Consider the following 18,846-nt stretch of genomic DNA (forward strand, 5'->3'; position numbering starts at 1 on the left):
AATGTTTTAGTATAAGACTATTGATAAGATGGTGTGACTGAGGGCCAATCACTAGAAACGTTAAATTCAAGAATTAACATTGAATGTACTTTTATGTAAATCTAATACATGATGGTGAAAATCATACTGCGCAGAATCACATAAGAGAGGTCAACTATCGGACAAAGTGAGGAAGACTATGGAAGACCACCAGAGGGCTTCTGAAGACCACCAGAGACTTCACCATGCCTGCGTAAAGAGACATTTACATATGCTAATGATTTATCGGACAGTTGATGATTATGTATGACATTTCCCAGAAATTTAGTGAATATGTATAACAGGTGTGTATTTAACCTGCATGATTAAACTAGACAGGTGCACACACTAGGTGGAGTGATCCCCTGTGTGCCCAGCGCTGCAATAAAGAAGTGCCTGCTTCTTAACTTCTCATTGCTGTTAAGGAGTTTTATTCCGGATTTCAGTAACAGTCTTTAGCTGTCTATCCTTCCTTGCATCACAGACTCAAACTCTTGGCTCTGCAGGCTCTCTGTGAAGACCTTGTAGCTCTCCTGTTTAACTTCCCTGATGTTATGCAGTCCTCTCACCTCCTCTCATGCTCCTTCACCTGATGACTGACCACCTCAGCAACAGCACATCTCCCACAGGTAAGATCATTTTTGTCCCCAGCACAAGGGAGAGGTGGCAGGGACTCATTGCAGTCGAAGACCTGGAGTCTTTCTGGAGCTCTGTCTGCACTGAGACCTCACATATGCCAGGAATATTTGTTCCAGCCAGCTGAAAAAACATGTGCATGGACACCATTGTTGAGCAGCCTCTAGCAGTCTCAAACAATCTCAAGTAGAGTTTCTGGGCCTTTCCCATTTTTTTGCACTGTGGGAGCTTCTGCTACTGGTTAGATAGCAGATCCCCAGGCTAAGGCTGAGTAAATGCTTTACACGCTGATCAGCTGTCAGTTGAAGAGGTATCAGCTGAAGACAATGCAAGCCCTTACTCTCTAATCTAGAAAACACTTCCTGTTAGGGCTGACAAAAGCAAAATTCTCCAGAAGCTGCCCTCAACAACAGTAAGCCACCAGAAGATGATTCCTGAGAAACAGTTTCCTGAAGAAAAGGTCTGAAAGCTGCTGTAATAACTGCAATGTCTCTCACAGCTGTCTTTCTTTGCTCTGCTTGCTACAAGATCCAAACAATTTTTCCTACCTCAGCCACAGGGAGTAGTTACAAGTATGGGGGTTTTATTTCCTGTATTAAATAAAAATTCTGCTACCATTTTAGCCTATGTCAGGTATGCAGGCCATTCCTGCCTCTCCTCCCAATCCAAAAGGTTTATATCTGTAGAAAGGAAAGGGTCGAAATACCTATCTGAATTTATATCTATGAAAAGGCCAGGATTTAATGACTGAACCATTTTAATGTAATCTGGTTCTGACAATTCACTCAATGAAAGTGTTACACAGTGAGATGCTTTTATGAATTTAGAGTCTCTTGCTATGAGCATTAAAACTCCCCTTCTACAAACTCCTGAGATTAAATCTCTCTCCTGTCTTTACTTTCATATTACAAACAAGGAATCAAGTGCATATTTTAAAATTCAAGTTGCTGTAAACTAAGTAAAATGGTATGGCTGTAGTAGAAGCCTTTTGCAAAATATGACTCTCCATTATAGAAATAAGACAGTTAGTGATAGAAAAATCTTTCAGAATAAGGGTTTATTTAAATTTCCAAAAGATGCTGCTGTAATGTAGGAGACAAAAAAGAAAGCAGGTAGTTAAAATGCAAAATTGAAGCTTTCAGGTAATCATTTCTGAAGACAAGTTTAACTGAAAAAAATCTTGTGAAAATAGTGAAATTTTCCAGAGACTTGCCTCAAAGTGTGGTGAATCATTGAAAGGAGAAAAAAAAAAAAAAAAAGGAACCATAAGTACAAAACAATTTGTGCTAGGATATTTTCTAGAGGATTGGGTTTGGGTTTTTTTTTCAGATAGAAAAAATAACTTAAAAAGCATGCATATGAAAATCTTCTTATTTTATTATAAAGGAAGGAAGATGAGGTTGACAATCTTATCAAACACTCAAATAAATTAAAATGAGGCTCAATACCATGTAAAGAAAGAAAAGAAAGACTTAAAGCATAAAATAGCAGTCATATTCTGGAGTTGATTGGAAAGCTGAGATCACAAATTAAACATTATGACTTACAATATTAAGAAGTAAAAAAATGGACTGTGATTGATGGAGGCCTTAATTAAGACAAATAGCGTTCCATGTTAGAAAAATATTCAGTTTCCTAAATAACAATCTTACATACCCAATAGAAGAGAATATTTTGAGAATCTGTAAATAACATTAAACTTCAGCTAAATTAGATGGCAGCGTTTATTTATTTTCTTTCCCTCATATTCACAATGATACAGCACAACTTCTGCTTTAACCTTCCAGGACCCACATGGATTTAGTGCAAGCTTAACTTCAAGCCTATGATCTGGCTGTAATTCTGCTTTGGCAGACTGAAGACAATGGCAGGTTGCCATTTGTCCCAAGAGAAACAAAATCATGGCATTTAAGCTCTATCTACTGTAATCTGATTGAAGAATAAGGGTTAGAATTGGAAGAGCTTCTACAGATTTCTAGAAAATAATTGGTCTAGACATACTCAGCTTATAACTGTCGAGGAAGTGTAAGACTATATGGGCCTCTATTCATCTTGGACAATCTATTTGTTTATTTCTGAAGGTAAAAAAACCCAAGACTTAATGCATCTCAGTATGGCACTTCAGTATACAGATTAAAGTAATCCACTTCAATGTAAAGTAAAGCCATTCTTCTTTTTTGAGACAATTACGCAAAGAGAAAGATTCTTGCCAAAGAATCCTATTGCTCCAGAAAAACAGAAACCCTGAAAGTAAATCTAAGCAAACGAACAAAAAAAAACAACTAAAAGGAACAGGCAACTATTGCTACTAGGCTGGACTAGAAGGAGGCTAGGATCACGTAAGGATTTTCACAGAATCACAGAATGGCTGAGTTTGGAAGTCATCTTGTCCAACCCCCCGGCTCAAGCAGGGCCACCTACAGACAGTTGCCCAGGACCATGTCCAGACAGCTCTTGAATATCTCCAAGGACAGAGACTCCACAATCTCCCTGAGCAACCTGAGCAACCACCCTCACAGGAAAATAGTGTTTCCCAATGTTCACATGGAAACTCCTGTGTTTCATTTTGTGCCTGTTGCGTCTTGTCCTGTCACTGGACACGATTTAACAGACAGGATTTCTTTTGGGCTCAGAATTAGGGAACCTGTGAACAAGGCAAACTTCTGATAAAAAGTCTGATAAGGTTTTATTCTAAAAAGTATTAAACACAGCTTGACTTAAATCTCATTCCATGGAACCATATTTCAAGGGTGAGTGTGGGGATAGTTAAAAAAAAAAAAAGAGGAACATTATGAGTTTATTCAACTGTTTCAATTTATTAATTAGGTGTCATAGTTGATTGCAGTAAGTTCAGGACGTTCTGTCTTCTTCGCGCTGAAACTTCTAATGATACAATAACTTTAATTATCTTTTTCTGCATTGCTGCACTGATTTCTGTACAAAGTTAATGGACATAAAGCCAATTTTTAAAATATAGATAAATATATTCATTTTTATGTGTGTGCGTGTATAATTGATTTTATTTCCAACATAGTTACAATAATAGAAAGATGCACTGGCAGATATCTCAGTGTGTCTAGAATACAGTGGACACTTCTTCTACCCCTCTCCCCATGAACCTGGAATTAAACAGACTCTTCCTCCCTATATAAATCATTTAATATTGTGGTAAGAAACAAAGCTTTCTTTGTCATGATAGCCAGATTCTTACAACTTCTTGATTCCTCCCACTATAGCTAATTAGTAAAATAAATTATAATTATTCTTTTTATAAAAAAAGGCGTTGATTTTGTGAATTCTTTGCCCTCTGCTTCTAGCCCTGCAAATCATAAAGGCATTCTTTTCTCTTCACCCTCTTCCCATGACCTATCACCTTTTCTCTAAGTGTAATTGTCAGAAATACAATATCCAAGCAGGTGGAGCTCCTACAATGTTTGAAATTCACCCTACAGTTATGCTAAGTGACAGTTTCACCTGAGTGAAAATAAAACAGCTTCACATGATCTGATTCTGGCTAATATGACAGTCCTTACTTTAAAGTGAATTAACATGAAGTTTCTTACATCACAGGAATCAAAATTAAGGCCTAGAGAAAGGGTAGTGGTAATTTGATTTGATACATTACAGATGCAGACAGAAAAGGATATTTCATTTCCCTTTTACACAAAACAGAAACTACCCTGGACTGAAACCAGAATTCAAAGCAGTGCCAAGAGCTGGAAATCTGGTCCACTGAAGGGGTTTAGTGCATATCTAGCCAACTTTACATTAAAAAAACAATCCCAGATGTAGTTGTAGACAAAAGAAAATGCGTCAGATAGATAGTTTTTAAAATACTCAGTTTTAACTGCCTTTGATGATCAAGGTAATTGTATGTATGTAAGAGAAAAAGTGGAATAGGACTTTTTTTTTTTATGGTAGTACTTTATCTTGGAAATTACAGCTGATTAGTATGCATTCAGGGAAAGATAGCAATAAAATTATGATGACCTCCATCTTACATTACTGAAACAAAGAAAATAAAAACTACAAATTTAATCAAACCTGAAAAATCTAACTAAGAAAACTTTTAATGAGACCAAATAGGATGAAAGCTGAGGAGATATTTTGAGCTAGAAAAATTATAGATTAAAAGCTATTTAGAAAACAGATTTCATTCCATGTGAAACACTACCACTTAAGATTTCTGAAAACTAAAATCTGACTTTCTTCCAAATTTAGTGGCTAGTCTGAATTGATTCAGTACCATCAATAATCTCATTGCACAAAATGACAAATAGGGGTTTTTCAAATATTTCAGCTTTTTCATGTATACATATATAATTTCAAAATTTTTAGACTAAATATTAATAATGCCATATAGCATCTGCAAACACAGTCTGATAAAATTCACATTTTTACATTGATGTGCAATCTAAAAGAAAGCTGAGACAAATAGACCTCTCTTCATTATCAAATTACTGAAAGGAAACAAATAAAACTACATTTTTAGAATTTTCCCTTGTTGTATATGTTAAAGCAAATCTAGTTCCTAAAAAAGTTTTGGTTTTAATGAAATTCCATTTTCAAACTAAAAGATCTTCTGTTGAAACATGTATTTTTCAGCCATATTTTGGTTGTCAGTGTATAGGTTCCCACTGTTGACAAGATACTCAAAATATATCCTATTGATTCCTGTATATTCATTTAAGTTGGCAAATATCACATTTCATTGTCAGATTGCTTCAGTCAACAAAATAGGTTGGTACACTCCTCCATCTACATCATAAATAAATTTAAAAAAGTGATGTAACCTGATTTATTCTAGGGTGATAAGTAACTGAGCTAAATAAATAGGAGTTAAATTAGGACCCTTTTTGGTGCTTCAAATTCATTCAGTTACACTTCCTGTAGTGTAGTTCATAATCAAAATGCATAATTTTGATTACTTCAAAGCAGAAATAACTAAACTCACTAAACTACAAGAACCCCAAATCAAGCCTGTGCAGCTGACTGTGTTGAATTTCAGAAACATAGGACGTGTGGCATGAAATAGAGCATATTGTTCTTTACAACTCTTACAATTCATAGTAAATTTGCTAAAACATATTAAGAAGACATTTTTGGGAGTCTGAAAGTCAACAAAAGTCAAACTATTCACAGTACCAATTGGGTTTAAGTGCCTAACTTCTACCTCTTCCTTTTGAAGATTCCTTTCCCTATCCTACACTCAAAAACCCCTATATTCCTTTACAGGATAACTTTCACTTAATTCCTTAATTACTACATGATTTCTTAGGCTAAGATTAATTGAAAGCATTACATTGAAAATTTTCATAGAGAAAAAAAAAGGGATGCAAAAATTTGCAGCTGAGACTTCAGTACTTCTCATACATAAGGAAAATGCCCCATTGATCTGCACAGCTATAGTTTTTAATACTAATATCATCATAATGCTCTTCTCAGATGCGGAGAAAAGGTAGCTGCAACCTTTTCTGTAAAAATAATCTCAAAAAGAAATATGCTTTCTATTTATTTAGTTATTTATTTAATGATGATGATAATTTGGTGATTTATTTTTCCTGATTCATAATTGTTCCTCTGTAGAGAGAGATTTTTAAAAAAAATGTAGTAACTAATTATGACTAAAGTCTGCCCTGTGGAAAAAATGTTCCTATTTCTCAACTTATAATTTAGCTCATGTCTTTCTAAGATGGTCTTTTCAATATATTAACCATTACACATTTTCATTGTGTGTATATATATAGTCACTCTGTTATATTCTTGTACTCTGTGAGATCTTGTGATGAGTACCATTGTCTCTATCTGCTATACATCAAAACGCCTTTAAAAAAAACCCTAAATTTTCTTTCTCCTCATTTCATTGAAAATCTGCTATGCTATACTTACATCCAATTATTTTTTGTTTGTCCTGATCTTCTTGGGAACATTCTTTCTAATTGCCAAACACTCTGCAAGGGAGCATGGTACAGAGATCCTTTCAAAAGCTCCAGATAGATTCTTTATGAAAGTTTATAAACTTTGTGAGTTCATATAGTGCAGTATGAAGACAGCAGTTTAGGTTTTGCCTGACCTAGTGGGCTATACTTTCCAGTAGAGCAAATGAGTTGATACATACCACTGCACTGGTCTATATGGTTTTCAGTTCTTCAGTTTAAGAAGGGACAATGCTGGCTTTCATAGCATTATCCTATGTTCCCTGTATATTCAAAAGGAAAATATCCTATGCTGTTTTGGTATCAATTTTCTTCCAGGAGTAATGCTGTTTTCCTGTAGTAAGAAGGATACATCCATTTTCACATCATGCAGTCCCACAGGAATACTCACTGTTTGAAAGGAATTATTTACATGGAGGAGTAAAGGAATATATTGCTAACCAATGCATATGATTTAGGTTTGGTATCAATAAGCTAAACCAAACCAAAAGCAGTTCCTTACATATAGCGTAGCTCTACAAATGAAACACATGATATGCAGGACATACTGGAAGAACTCGTATAGAATTTCTGTCAGAAATAATAATACAAATGAATTCACATGGATGTTTTTCAATCCAATTATAGCAAATGTTTGTGACTTTAGCCAATGTCACAGGATTTTACCTATAAACATAATTATCTGTAAAGCTAGAATCTACCCATGTACTCTGATAATGATTTATCATTTTAAGCAGCTTAAAATATTTCTTCCTAAAGCTTTTCAAATCATTTTCACATACAGATTTTAATGAATTTGAATTTTCTTGTGTTCTTCTGGTGTTTGCTTTTCTGTTAATAGAAATATAGAAGTGTGTATAGTAACAGAGAATGAAAAGTGTGATTTGACAAGAGAGACTATAAAAGCTCCTAAGGACAGAGCAAATATAACATATACATAGTATAACCACCTCTTCTATGAACAAAAGCATTAACTTTTTCGTTAAAGCTGTAATAATTTATCATGTAAGTCTGCTTGTGACTTTATTATCCCATTGATATATGAAGGAGCTGCGCATTAAAATCCCATTAATACCCTGTGCCATTGATAAAATAGACCCTTTTAGCTTACAAATCATTGAAAGTAAAAACAATCATGCTTCATAGCCTCATTCTGGAAAACATTATTATTTTGTAGTGTTCAACATAAAGCGCTGTGCAAACAAGAAATGAAACAAAGGTCATTGCACTGAAAAACCTTGAAGGGTAAGAATGGGCAGAAAAGCCACATGACTGTATACACATGCAGGATCGTGTAAAACACTATCATATTATCCCATGCTACAAAAGGCTTGTCATCAGGTTTTTAGTAAGGTTTTTAGTAAGGCCTTTGACACTCTCTGTCATGGCATACTCCTTGAGAAGCTGGTGTCTCATGGCTTAGACAAGTGTACTCTTCGCTGGGTAAAAAACTGGCTGGATGGACAAGCCCAGAGGGTTGTGGTGAACAGAGTTAAATCCAGTTGGCAGTGGGTCACAAGTGGTGTTCCCCAGGGCTCAGTATTGGCGTCAGTTCTGTTTAAGATCTTTATTAATGATCTGGATGAGGGGATTGAGTGCACCCTCAGCAAGTTTGCAGTCGACACCAAGTTGGGAGGGAGGGTTGATCTGCTTGAGGGTAGGAAGACTCTACAGAGGGATCTGGACAGGCTGGATCGATGGGCCGAGGCCAATTGTATGAGGTTCAACAATGTCAAGTGCCAGGTCCTGCACTTGGGTCACAACAACCCCATGCAGCACTGCAGGCTTGGGGAAGAGTGGCTAGAAAGCTGCCCCGTGGAAAAAGACCTGGGCGTACTGGTTGACAGCCGGCTGAATATGAACCAGCAGTGTGCCCAGGTGGCCAAGAAGGCCAATGGCATCCTGGCCTGTATCAGAAACTGTGTGGTCAGCAGGACCAGTTAAGTGATCGTCCCCCTGTACTCGGCACTGGTGAGGCCGCACCTTGAGTCCTGTGTTCAGTTTTGGGCCCCTCACTACAAGAAAAACATTGAGGTGTTGGGACATGTCCAGAGAAGCGCAACGAAGCTGGTGAGGGGCCTGGAGCACAAGTCTTATGAGGAGTGGCTGAGGGGACTGGGGTTTAGTCTGAAGAAAAGGAAGCTGAGAGGAGACCTTATTGCTTCCTACAACTACCTGAAAGGAGGTTGTAGTGAGATGGGTGTTGGTCTCTTCTATCAAGTAACTAGTAATAGGATGAGAGGAAATGGCCTCAAGTTGTGGCAGGGGAGGTTTAGATTGGATATTAGAAAAAATTTCTTTACTGAAAGGGTTGTCAGGCATTGGAACAGGCTGCTCAGGGAGGTGGTGGAGTCACCATCCCTGGAGGTGTTCAAAAAATGTGTGGATGTGGCACTTCAGGACATGGTTTAGTGGGCATGGTGGTGTTGGGTTGACGGTTGGACTCGATGATCTTAAGGGTCTTTTCCAACCTAAACAATTCTATGATTCTATGATTCTATGCACCTCAGAAAAGAACTTGCCTCTATTTTCTCATTAGCATCTCCAGAGGTAGAGTTTTGTTCCCCCCCTGCCTCCAAAGCCTCACCTGTCCCAGCTAAAACAAGCCTCACTCCTTCAGGCTCTTCTCATGGGGCACACAGCCTAGCCAGAACCATCCTGATGACTCTTACCTGGACTTTCTTGCTTATCAACATTTTTGTTGTAATGGGGAGCCTAAAAATGGACACACTCTTCCAGATGCAGTTTAATGGGTGCTGAGTGTAGAGGAAGAGTCACTTTCCTTGATCTTCTGGCAGTGCCAGTGTTCACACAGCCCCAAGGACTGTTGGTGTTCTTTGCTGCTAGGGCACACGGCTGCCTTGTGTTTAGCCAATGTCTGTTAGGAGCCCTCAGGCCCTTTCCAGTAGAGCTGCTCTCTAGCCAGTCAGTCCTCAGCCTGTCCCAATGCATTTGTCCTTATCAAATTTTATGAGATTCCTGTTGGTCCATTTCTCTATCCTGTTCAGGTCTTTCTGAATGATGCCTCCATCCTGGAGCATGCTGACTACATCCTACAGGTTTTTTTTGTTATCTGCAATCTTGATGACATTACCCTCTGTGTCCTCCTCCAGCTTATTGATAATGATATGAAGCAGATGCCTGAAGAACTCATTTGTAACTTAACCCCAGTACAGTATGATCAATTATCCTCACCCTTTAAGCCCACTGCTTTTCTCTCACACACATGGCCAGTCATTTCGTCACAAAAGGCAACAAGTTGGTATGTATCATTTACTGTTGGTATAGCCATGCTGGTTATTCTTAATCACCTTCTTCATATCCCCATAAATGTCTTCCAGCATGATGTGATCAAAGATTGTCTAATAGACTGAAGCAAGGCTTACTAGTCCATTTTTCACCAGATCATTCCTTTGCCCTTTTTGAAGATGGGTGCACCATTTGCCTTTCCCCATCATCTTTGACCTTCTCTGTACAACCTGTAAGAAACAACAAAGAGTGATGACAGTTGCAATGACAGCAGCCATCTATCTCACAGTGCTTGGATGAAACCCATGTGGCTTCTTGTATGGGCTTCTGAAGAGATGTCTGCTTGAGTAGAACCTCTTCCACTGCTGGTAGCGCCTTTCCTCCTGAACCCTGTCTCTAGGCACAGAAGTCTGGGACACCTTGTAAGTGAGCACCAAAGCAGAGAAGACATTTATTACCTCTGTCTTCTCTATGTCTTCTGGCACTAAGTCTCCCTCCCCATTCAGCAGCAAGCCCGTATTTTCCTTGTTCATCGTTCTACTGCTGATGGAGCAGTAATAGATCTTCTTCTTGCCCTTGAAACTCTTACAAATTTCAAGTCTAGTTGAGCTCTGGCTTTTCTAACATTATCCCTTCATATCCATGCATTTCTATATCCCTCCTCTGTCACTTGCTGTTACATCCATCTCTTGTATATCTACCTTCTTTCTGCATTAGAACTCAGTCTGAATTCCCTGCTCAACCAAGTCAGCCTTGTGATACATCTATTTGATTGGTGAATATTGGGATGTAGAAAGGATGCAGGGAAACAAAGGCATATACAATTTTTTAAATAAATTTGGTAAACAATTTTCTATGTCTAAAATTGCAAAATATTTTTCAGTAGAGGAATATATTCTTCAACCTCTTTCTTGCTGTGTAAAATCAATCCATTTTCAAAATTAATTAAAGACTGACACCCCACAAGCTAAATTTCAGTCCACAGTGGAACTTTTCTATTCTAATGAATATTTTTTTAATCCCATTAATTTTGCAATAGATGTTTCCAAAGGTCACTTTAGTCAACAGCTGATATGTTAGCAATCTATGAAGTGGAAACAGCAACTTTAACAGACAGAGGCAGAGAAGAGGTTGAAGTCCCTACTTATTACTTTAATGTCACTAAAATTACTTAGAACAAGAAGGCACCTTGTTTTAGTTTTCAATTAGAGGGCTTATATTTATAATCGTATTGCACTTCAGCATTTTTCATTAAATTTGGAGCATTGACTTCATTTGGAGACCTTTCAAGCCTTTCACTCGGTTATCCATCAAGCTGTACTACATTGAGTTGTCAGCCAAAGCATGCAATGACTAAACTTTTCAAAAAAACAGATGTTAATGTCTCTTGACAAGGAAATATTTTCTTATCACAAAATTATGAAATGCCTTTAGGGCTGTTAGTGAGACATAAACAACATTCATCAAACTTGATTCCTTTTTCATCTGATGCAGGAGCTACACAGGTTGCTCTCCTTTCAGATCAATGTCCTTAGAATAGCTATGTGTTAATTCATGATTAACATTATAGTAATAATATAAAATGGCAAAATAAGAATTTTAATAATTGAATTTAATAATTTAATTTAATAATTAAAAATGAGAGTAAACTGTGTCGCGGGGGGGGGCGTTTTTCTTTTTTCTGGCAAGGGGTTTCTACCACTGGAATAGCCCACCAAATGAAATTTAGATGTAGCTGGAGCTCTTAAACTAAGACTGGATTTTTTTTCTAAAAGATCTGGTCTTGCTTCACTGCAGTTTATCATTCTTAGTAATGCTCCCTTACATAGCTAGGGAATACAAATCCCTTCACTATAAAAATCACTGGGTAAAATTCTAATGGCTGCTTGTTATGCAGGAAGTGAGATTAGAAAGTCATAGGTTTAGTCAGTTTTAAACAGAGAAAATATAACTTTGTTCTTACACAAGAATTTCCCTAAATAAACAGTGATTCTCTCCTTAAAAAAAAAAAAAAAAAAAAGTTTTAGAATCAAAGAATGAAGAATTAATTATATTCTACCTCTAGTATTGGGTCTACAGTATTCTTGGGAACAACTTAGTGAAATTCAATAGTTTGTGATTCGGAGGAAATCAAACTAGATTTTTTTTTATTAAATAATTGCTACTGATTATGACTGAGCAAATTCTGTGTCTCAGTTTTGCCAGCTGAACAGTGTGAACAGAGTAATTCATCATAAAACATTCCTATGGAATCATTGAAGCTTCTAGGGGTGGTTTTATAATTATTTTGTTTGTTTAATTATGTGTAAGCCAGGAGGTGTACATAAACTTATTTAAGATCCAACCAGTTTTGTTTTGGGACACTATTGGCAACAGGCTCAGTTGTTCTGATTCCTTTATGCTACAGTAAAACTTTCTAGAGGGCTGCATGCAGAGATGGCTGCATGCAGAGACTACTGCCTGTGGTCCATCTTGTTTTTTTCACTGATATACATGCTGCTGAAGCTTCACCGTTCTTGCACTGGAACTAAAATTTCCTTCAATGTGTCTATGTGTTCTCCAGTCACACCTCCAGACACAGTACAGCAGAACCTAAGCCTATGCCATTTGGGACTGTTACAAAGGTTTTACCCAATAAAACTGAGGAACTTGAAACAGCAAGTTGTTGAACTTAAATATTGGAGACTTCTTTTTCTGAGGTAGTATAATTTCAGTTCTCAATGAAATAAATGTATTTCAACAAAAACTTTAATTTCTGCAATCAAGATATATTGTGGCAATTAGCTACCATAATGAACAGGGGCAAGTACTGAGTCATAGCATCCCAGAGGAAAATTTGAGAAACCCAGTCCATTCCCATCTATCTTTATGTAAGGTAAATGAATGACATATTTTAGAGGTTGTCATTGTATTCCTAATAATGACTTAATGTATTTTGTCCTCATTATAATACCTATAGGCATTTTTGAACAGGAATGTCATATCAAAAGAAAATACAATGCTCTTTTTCAGATTTTAATCCTCTTGCAAGAAGTGTCCTTTATTACAAGCCTGGTTTTGGAATTTTAATTCTGACTGTAAAGAATTTCAATAGATTTTACCTCTGCTCCTTTTTACAGGCACAGTTCACTTTCAACCAATTTTCAGAGGAAGATATTTTCAAGATCTAAGCTAATAAAAAAATGGACACTTCTTCACTGATACTTCGATATCCTTTAAAGTCTATATGATAATGTGAGGAAAACATTTAACTACGGAAAGGATTCTCCCTGCATGACGGTGGAAGAAAAGAGTTGAAACCTCAAGTTCTCAATACCAGAGCAACATGATCCAGATATAATTTAGTGTGAAATGTATTCTAATATTAATATGTAACTTCTTTCCCCAGCTTCTCTACCAGGATGTTTTACAACATAGATGGATATTTCACAAAATTTACATCTGTTTTATCCTTTGAGCACTGAACAGATACTGGGTTTACATCTTAGCTTAACATTTCTTAGTGTTATGCATGGTAGTCCTTTGCAGTAATTTAACTGAGGCAAAGCTGGCAGCAGAAATCCTCAGAACTCGGATGCCCAGTTTTATTTAGGCATCCATCCCTCATTATTTGAGAATTACCAAAAAAATACACATTCAATTTAATAACCCACCCCCACCATTCTACTTCTCAGAAATGAAATTCTAATATTCTTTGAAATTGTCTTATTACTGGCCATACAACAGTACAAGGTAATAAAAGAGCACAATGTTTTATAAAGGGAATTGGGTTTATAAGAATTTCATATGGCCCATTCTTCTATAACTTCCTAGTGAGTAATAAATACAATGTGTTCATACAAGACTTAAAAAATGGTCACACAGAATTGAGTATGTGAGTATGTGGCAGTGAGTGAATAATGACAGACCCACATCAGCAGTAGTAAGCAACTAATCTGGAACAACATATGCAGAATTAACTGAAGTTCAATTATCTGGATTAAAAAGCCTCCTAGGAACAATGGAGAGAGACATAATATTAAAAAAAGAAGAAAACAATCCATATGTGGCTTTTGGAAAACAAGAAGTCTGTATAAATAATGAGAAATGAACATCTAGATCATTATATGGTTGCATTTTGCCGAGAGATTTTTCCTGGTAGGATTTTGCCTTTGCTGAGCTACCTTTCTTTGAGGAACAATTCCTTATTTGATCCGAACTGTTATCTTGAGTAAAAGAAAATAAAATAACTTTATTGAATAATACAAAGTATAAAGTAGCTCATGGTTTTTTCCTACATATTCACAAACTGAATTGTTCATCAGTAAGGATGTATTTAAATGTTAGAACTTTTGTGTTGTGATGGTGGGAAAGGAAAAATAGAGGAAAGCAACAATGAAAGATGACCATAAATATGTCTTATTTTTCCATTTAAAAAAAAAAAAAGTAATTTCTCTAGTGCTTCTATTATGCCTAAATTAACAGTCATTCACACAGTTCAAGGAATAGCATGACTTTGGCCAATTTTTATCTATCTCTAATCAATAGGTCTGCATACAGATGACATGGCTGAAAGGATTTCACTGTTACTAGTCCCACCAAAAGAGATGACTTTTCTTCCCTGACATTTTTTTGCTCATGTCAACAGAAGCCCTGCTGCCACTCACCAGGTTTGGTACTCATCTGACACTTTAGTGAGCCAAATAAATGCACTACTTGACTTTCTAGTTTTGTTTTGTTTTGTTTTGTTTTGTTTTCCTGGGGTAGAAATGAATACTAGAGCTAGCACAAGCGAGCTGCAGGAGTATGTTACATACACAAATAATGTTATGAGCAAAAGGAAACTTACCATGTGTGTGAAGCTAAAAATTTGCTGCTGGCCTGAGTAAGTTCTTAACAACTTAATGAGTATACAAACAGTTGTTATAACTACAGAAAAAAACTCATTATAATGCAGTCAAAATAATTATACAGAAAGACTTCCAAGAACTTACGTCTTTTTGGTGTTATGTTAATCCTTCTCTGTCTCTACGGGTCCTTGTTTTGGGCTTGTGTGGCAGGGTTTGGTAGCAGGGGAGGGGCTGCACGGGTGGCTCCTGTGAGAAGCTGCTAGAAGCTTTCCCGGCTCAAAGTCGGACTCGCCTCTGGCCAAGGCTGAACCCATCAGTGACGGTGGTAGCACCTCTGGGACAATGTATTTAAGAAGGTGAACCTGCTGGGGGGGAGGAGATTGGAATGTGAGAGGAACACCTCTGCAGATACTGAGGTCAGTGAAGAAGGAGGGGAGGAGGAGCAGGGGAGGAGGTGATGCCCCTGCAGCCGATGGTGAGACGGCAGGCTGTCCCGCTGCAACCCATGGAGTTGAGCAAGGGAGCAGATGCCCACCTGCAGCCTGGGAAGGAGCCCACACCAGACCAGGGGGATGCCCCCGAAGATGGCCGTAACTCCATGGGAAAGCCCATGCTGGAACAGTCTGTGCCTGAAGGACTGCACCCCACGGAAGGGACCCATGCTGGGAAGGACCTATGCCGGAGAAGTTCATGAACTGTGTCCCATGGGAGGGACCCCATGCCAAACAGGGGAAGAGTGAGGAGTCCTCCCCCTGAGGAGGAAGGAGTGGCAGAGACAACATGTGATGAACAGGACCCAACCCCCACTCCCTGTCCCCCTGCACTTCTCGGGGGGAGGAGGTAGAGAAAACCGGGATTGGAGTTGAGGCTGGGAAGGAGGGAAGGGTGGGGGGAAGGTGTTTTAAGATTTGGTTTTACTTCCAATTATCCTTGTTTTGATTTGATTGGCAGCAAATTAATTTGATTTTGGTTTTTTTCCCCAAGTTGAGCCTGTCTTTTGCCCATGAACATAACTGGTGAGTGATCCCTCCCTGTCCTTGTGTTGACCCATGAGTATGTCTTCATATTTTCTCCTCATCATCCCATGGCAGGCCAGGGCAGGGAGGAGTGAGCGAGCGGCTTCATGGTGCTTTGTTGCAAGCTGGGCTTAAACCACCACAGTCCTATGGCTGGCACATCAGTCCTCAAAAAGAATATAGAAAGGTGAAAAAAGACCTTTGCTGTCCTGAAGTCTTTGTTAGGATGGTTATAAACTTCATGGGTCTGTTGTTCGTTTGGGTGGTGTGTGTTGAGGGGGTCTTGGTCTTGGACAGCAAGGCAGCAGTGGCAGGGACCTCAGTGACAAGGGACCCAGTTCCACAGGAGGACCTAAACAAGAAGAGCAGAGGAGGTTCTGTGAGGGTAGTTGGAGTCAGCCCCAATCCATAGAGCTAAGGCTGGTCCACAGCCAAGCTTCAGTCTATTAGAGATGACCTCAAACACCAGCAGCTCTGGCAGGGTGGGTGTTCCAGGACCCAACAGGTCAAAAGCTGAACAATAATCTTCCCAACCTTAGTTCACATCATTGGTGCCTTTTTAGTTCTTGCTTACAAAAGATAACCCAGCAGTTTTAACTAAATAAGAATTGGCTGTGTTATGGCTATGCTTTAACTCCTAGTTATTACTTATTAGCTTCTCCAGTGGAGTAGTGGTATAAATTCTCCCAGCTCACTTCAGTGCAAAGCCAAACAATATATGCTAAGCCATTGCTAACAGTAATTTCTGCTAACCAGTTTGATTTTAGACTGGGAGAAACTAGGTTTGTTTATATACTAAGTTACAAATTAAAGAAAAGTTTGGAGAATGATATGCAGACCTAAACTCTAAATATGGCATTTAAGAACATATGTTATGGACTGAACACATGGTGCTGCTAAAAACTATAACCTTCCATTGTGCTTAATTTATTGCTACATTTATTAACCAATTAAAAGTGTAGGAAAGACACATGAAAGAAAAAAGTTGATATAAACACAACTAGGAATTGATTAAATGCATGGAGAAAGAGAGAAGTCCAAGGTTGCTTGGATTCAAGCTGATATAAACCTGAGGTAAAGCAGGAGAGGTAAATCTATCCTACTTGCTGTGTAAGCGTTGCTACAGGCAACAGTGCATTGAAGAAATGTGAGAAACATCTACTATCAAGATGGAAGGCTGAATAAGATTGAGTTCATGGGGTTCTTGGACGAGATGGAACTAGAAACCAGCTCTCGATGACCCAATATGACCTTTGGTGGAATTGTTACACCCTCAGGTGCCAGAATATACACATATGAGTGCATGCACACACACAAACACATATGCACATACGTGTGTGTATTACATGGGTAATATGTGTCCCGATCCAATGTCAGGACAGGTTTCGATATGATCCCAAGAGTGAGATTAAGACACAAACGAGGTCAAATGCTGTATACCCAAAAGAGCTTTTATTATCAAAAGTATCAAAAGTAGAAAATAGTAGCAATAGGATAGAATGGAAGAAAAGGCAGAAATCAAGCAAGCAGTCGGGATAGAGTTGCAAGGATAGTCACCACCATGGATCCAGCGGCGTCCCATTGGTCCTCAGTCTTCAATTCTTCAGTGGTGGGTGCACACCACAGCTTGTCTCCACAGTTTTTTATAGGGCATATTTCGATGAGGTATGCACATATGTATTGTTCATGCACTGTTCACACGCTGCAGGTTTCGTCTATCACACGACCTTTGTGTGATCAACAACAAAAACCAGTGTGTTGTCTCAAAGACTACAGTTTCTGTGAGAATGGTAGCCTCCACATTCTTACATGCTTGTTGGCTTCAGCCTGTTTCCTCTCCCGAATGCCTCAGTGGCCTAGTAATCGTTCTCATGGACGGAGGAATGTCCTGCTTAGACAGGCTATCCCAGAGACAAAAGGCTCGAGATAAACAGTTCACAATTCAGTGTCTCAGGTCAAACAATCCTTGAGATGAAGGGCTTGAGATGACAGTCCAGTCTCTCAAACCTAACAATCTTTGAGACAAACAGCTCGAGATAACAATTCAGTCTCTCACAATATGCCATTCACCAGTATTGTATTGGTTTTATGTGGCAAGGTTTTGGTAGTGGGCGGGGGGGGGGAGTTACAGGGGTGGCTCCTGTAAGAAGCTGCTGGAAGCTTCCCCTGTGTTCGAGAGAGAGCGAGCCCATACCAGCCGGCTCTAAGACGGACCCGCTGCCGGCCAAGGCCAAGCCAATCAGTGATAGTGGTAATGCCTCTGTGATAACATTTTTAAGAAGGGAAAAAAAAAGTTGGGACAGGGAGAAAACGGCCGCCAGAGAGAGAGGAGTGAGAACATGTAAGAGAAACAACCCTGCGGACACCAAGGTCAGTGCAGAAGGAGGGGGAGGAGATGCTCCAGGCGCCAGAGCGGAGATTCCCCTGCAGCCTGTGGTGAAGACCCTGGTGAGGCAGGCTGTCCCCCTGCAGTCCAGGGAGGTCCACGGTGGAGCAGATATCCACCTGCAGCCCGTGGAGGACCCCACGCCGGAGCAGGTGGGTTCCCGAAGGAGGCTGTGACCCCGTGGGAACCCCAAGCTGGAGCAGGCTCCTGGCAGGACCTGTGGATCTGTGGAGAGAGGAGCCCACAAAGCAGGTTTTCTGGCAGGACTTGTGACCCCGTGGGGGACCCACACTGGAGCAGTGTGCTCCTGAAGGACTGCACACCGTGGAAAGGACCCATGCTGGAGCAGTTCGTGAAGAACTGCAGCCCGTGGGAAGGACCCACATTGGAGAAGTTTGTGGAGGACTGTCTCCCGTGGGTGGGACCCCACGTTGGAGCAGGGGAAGAGTGTGATGAGCCCTCCCCCTGAGGAGGTGAAGCGGCAGAAAATAACGTGTGATGACCGTAAACCCCATCCCTGTCCCCCTTGTGCCGCTGGGGGCGCTTGGTGGAGAAATCCGGGAGTGAAGTTGTGCCCGGGAAGAAGGGAGGGGTGGAGGGAAGGTGTTCTGAGATTTGGTTTTATTTCTCATTACCTTACTCTGGCTGATTTGTAATAAATTGAGCTAATTTTCCCTAAGCTGAGTCTGTTTTGCCCGTGACAGTAATTAGTGAATGATCTCTCCTGTCCTTATCTCGACCCGCAAGCTTTTTTGTTATATTTTTCTCTCCCCTGT

Source organism: Haliaeetus albicilla, chromosome 8, assembly GCF_947461875.1.
Source record: "Haliaeetus albicilla chromosome 8, bHalAlb1.1, whole genome shotgun sequence".
NCBI classification, from domain to species: domain Eukaryota; kingdom Metazoa; phylum Chordata; class Aves; order Accipitriformes; family Accipitridae; genus Haliaeetus; species Haliaeetus albicilla.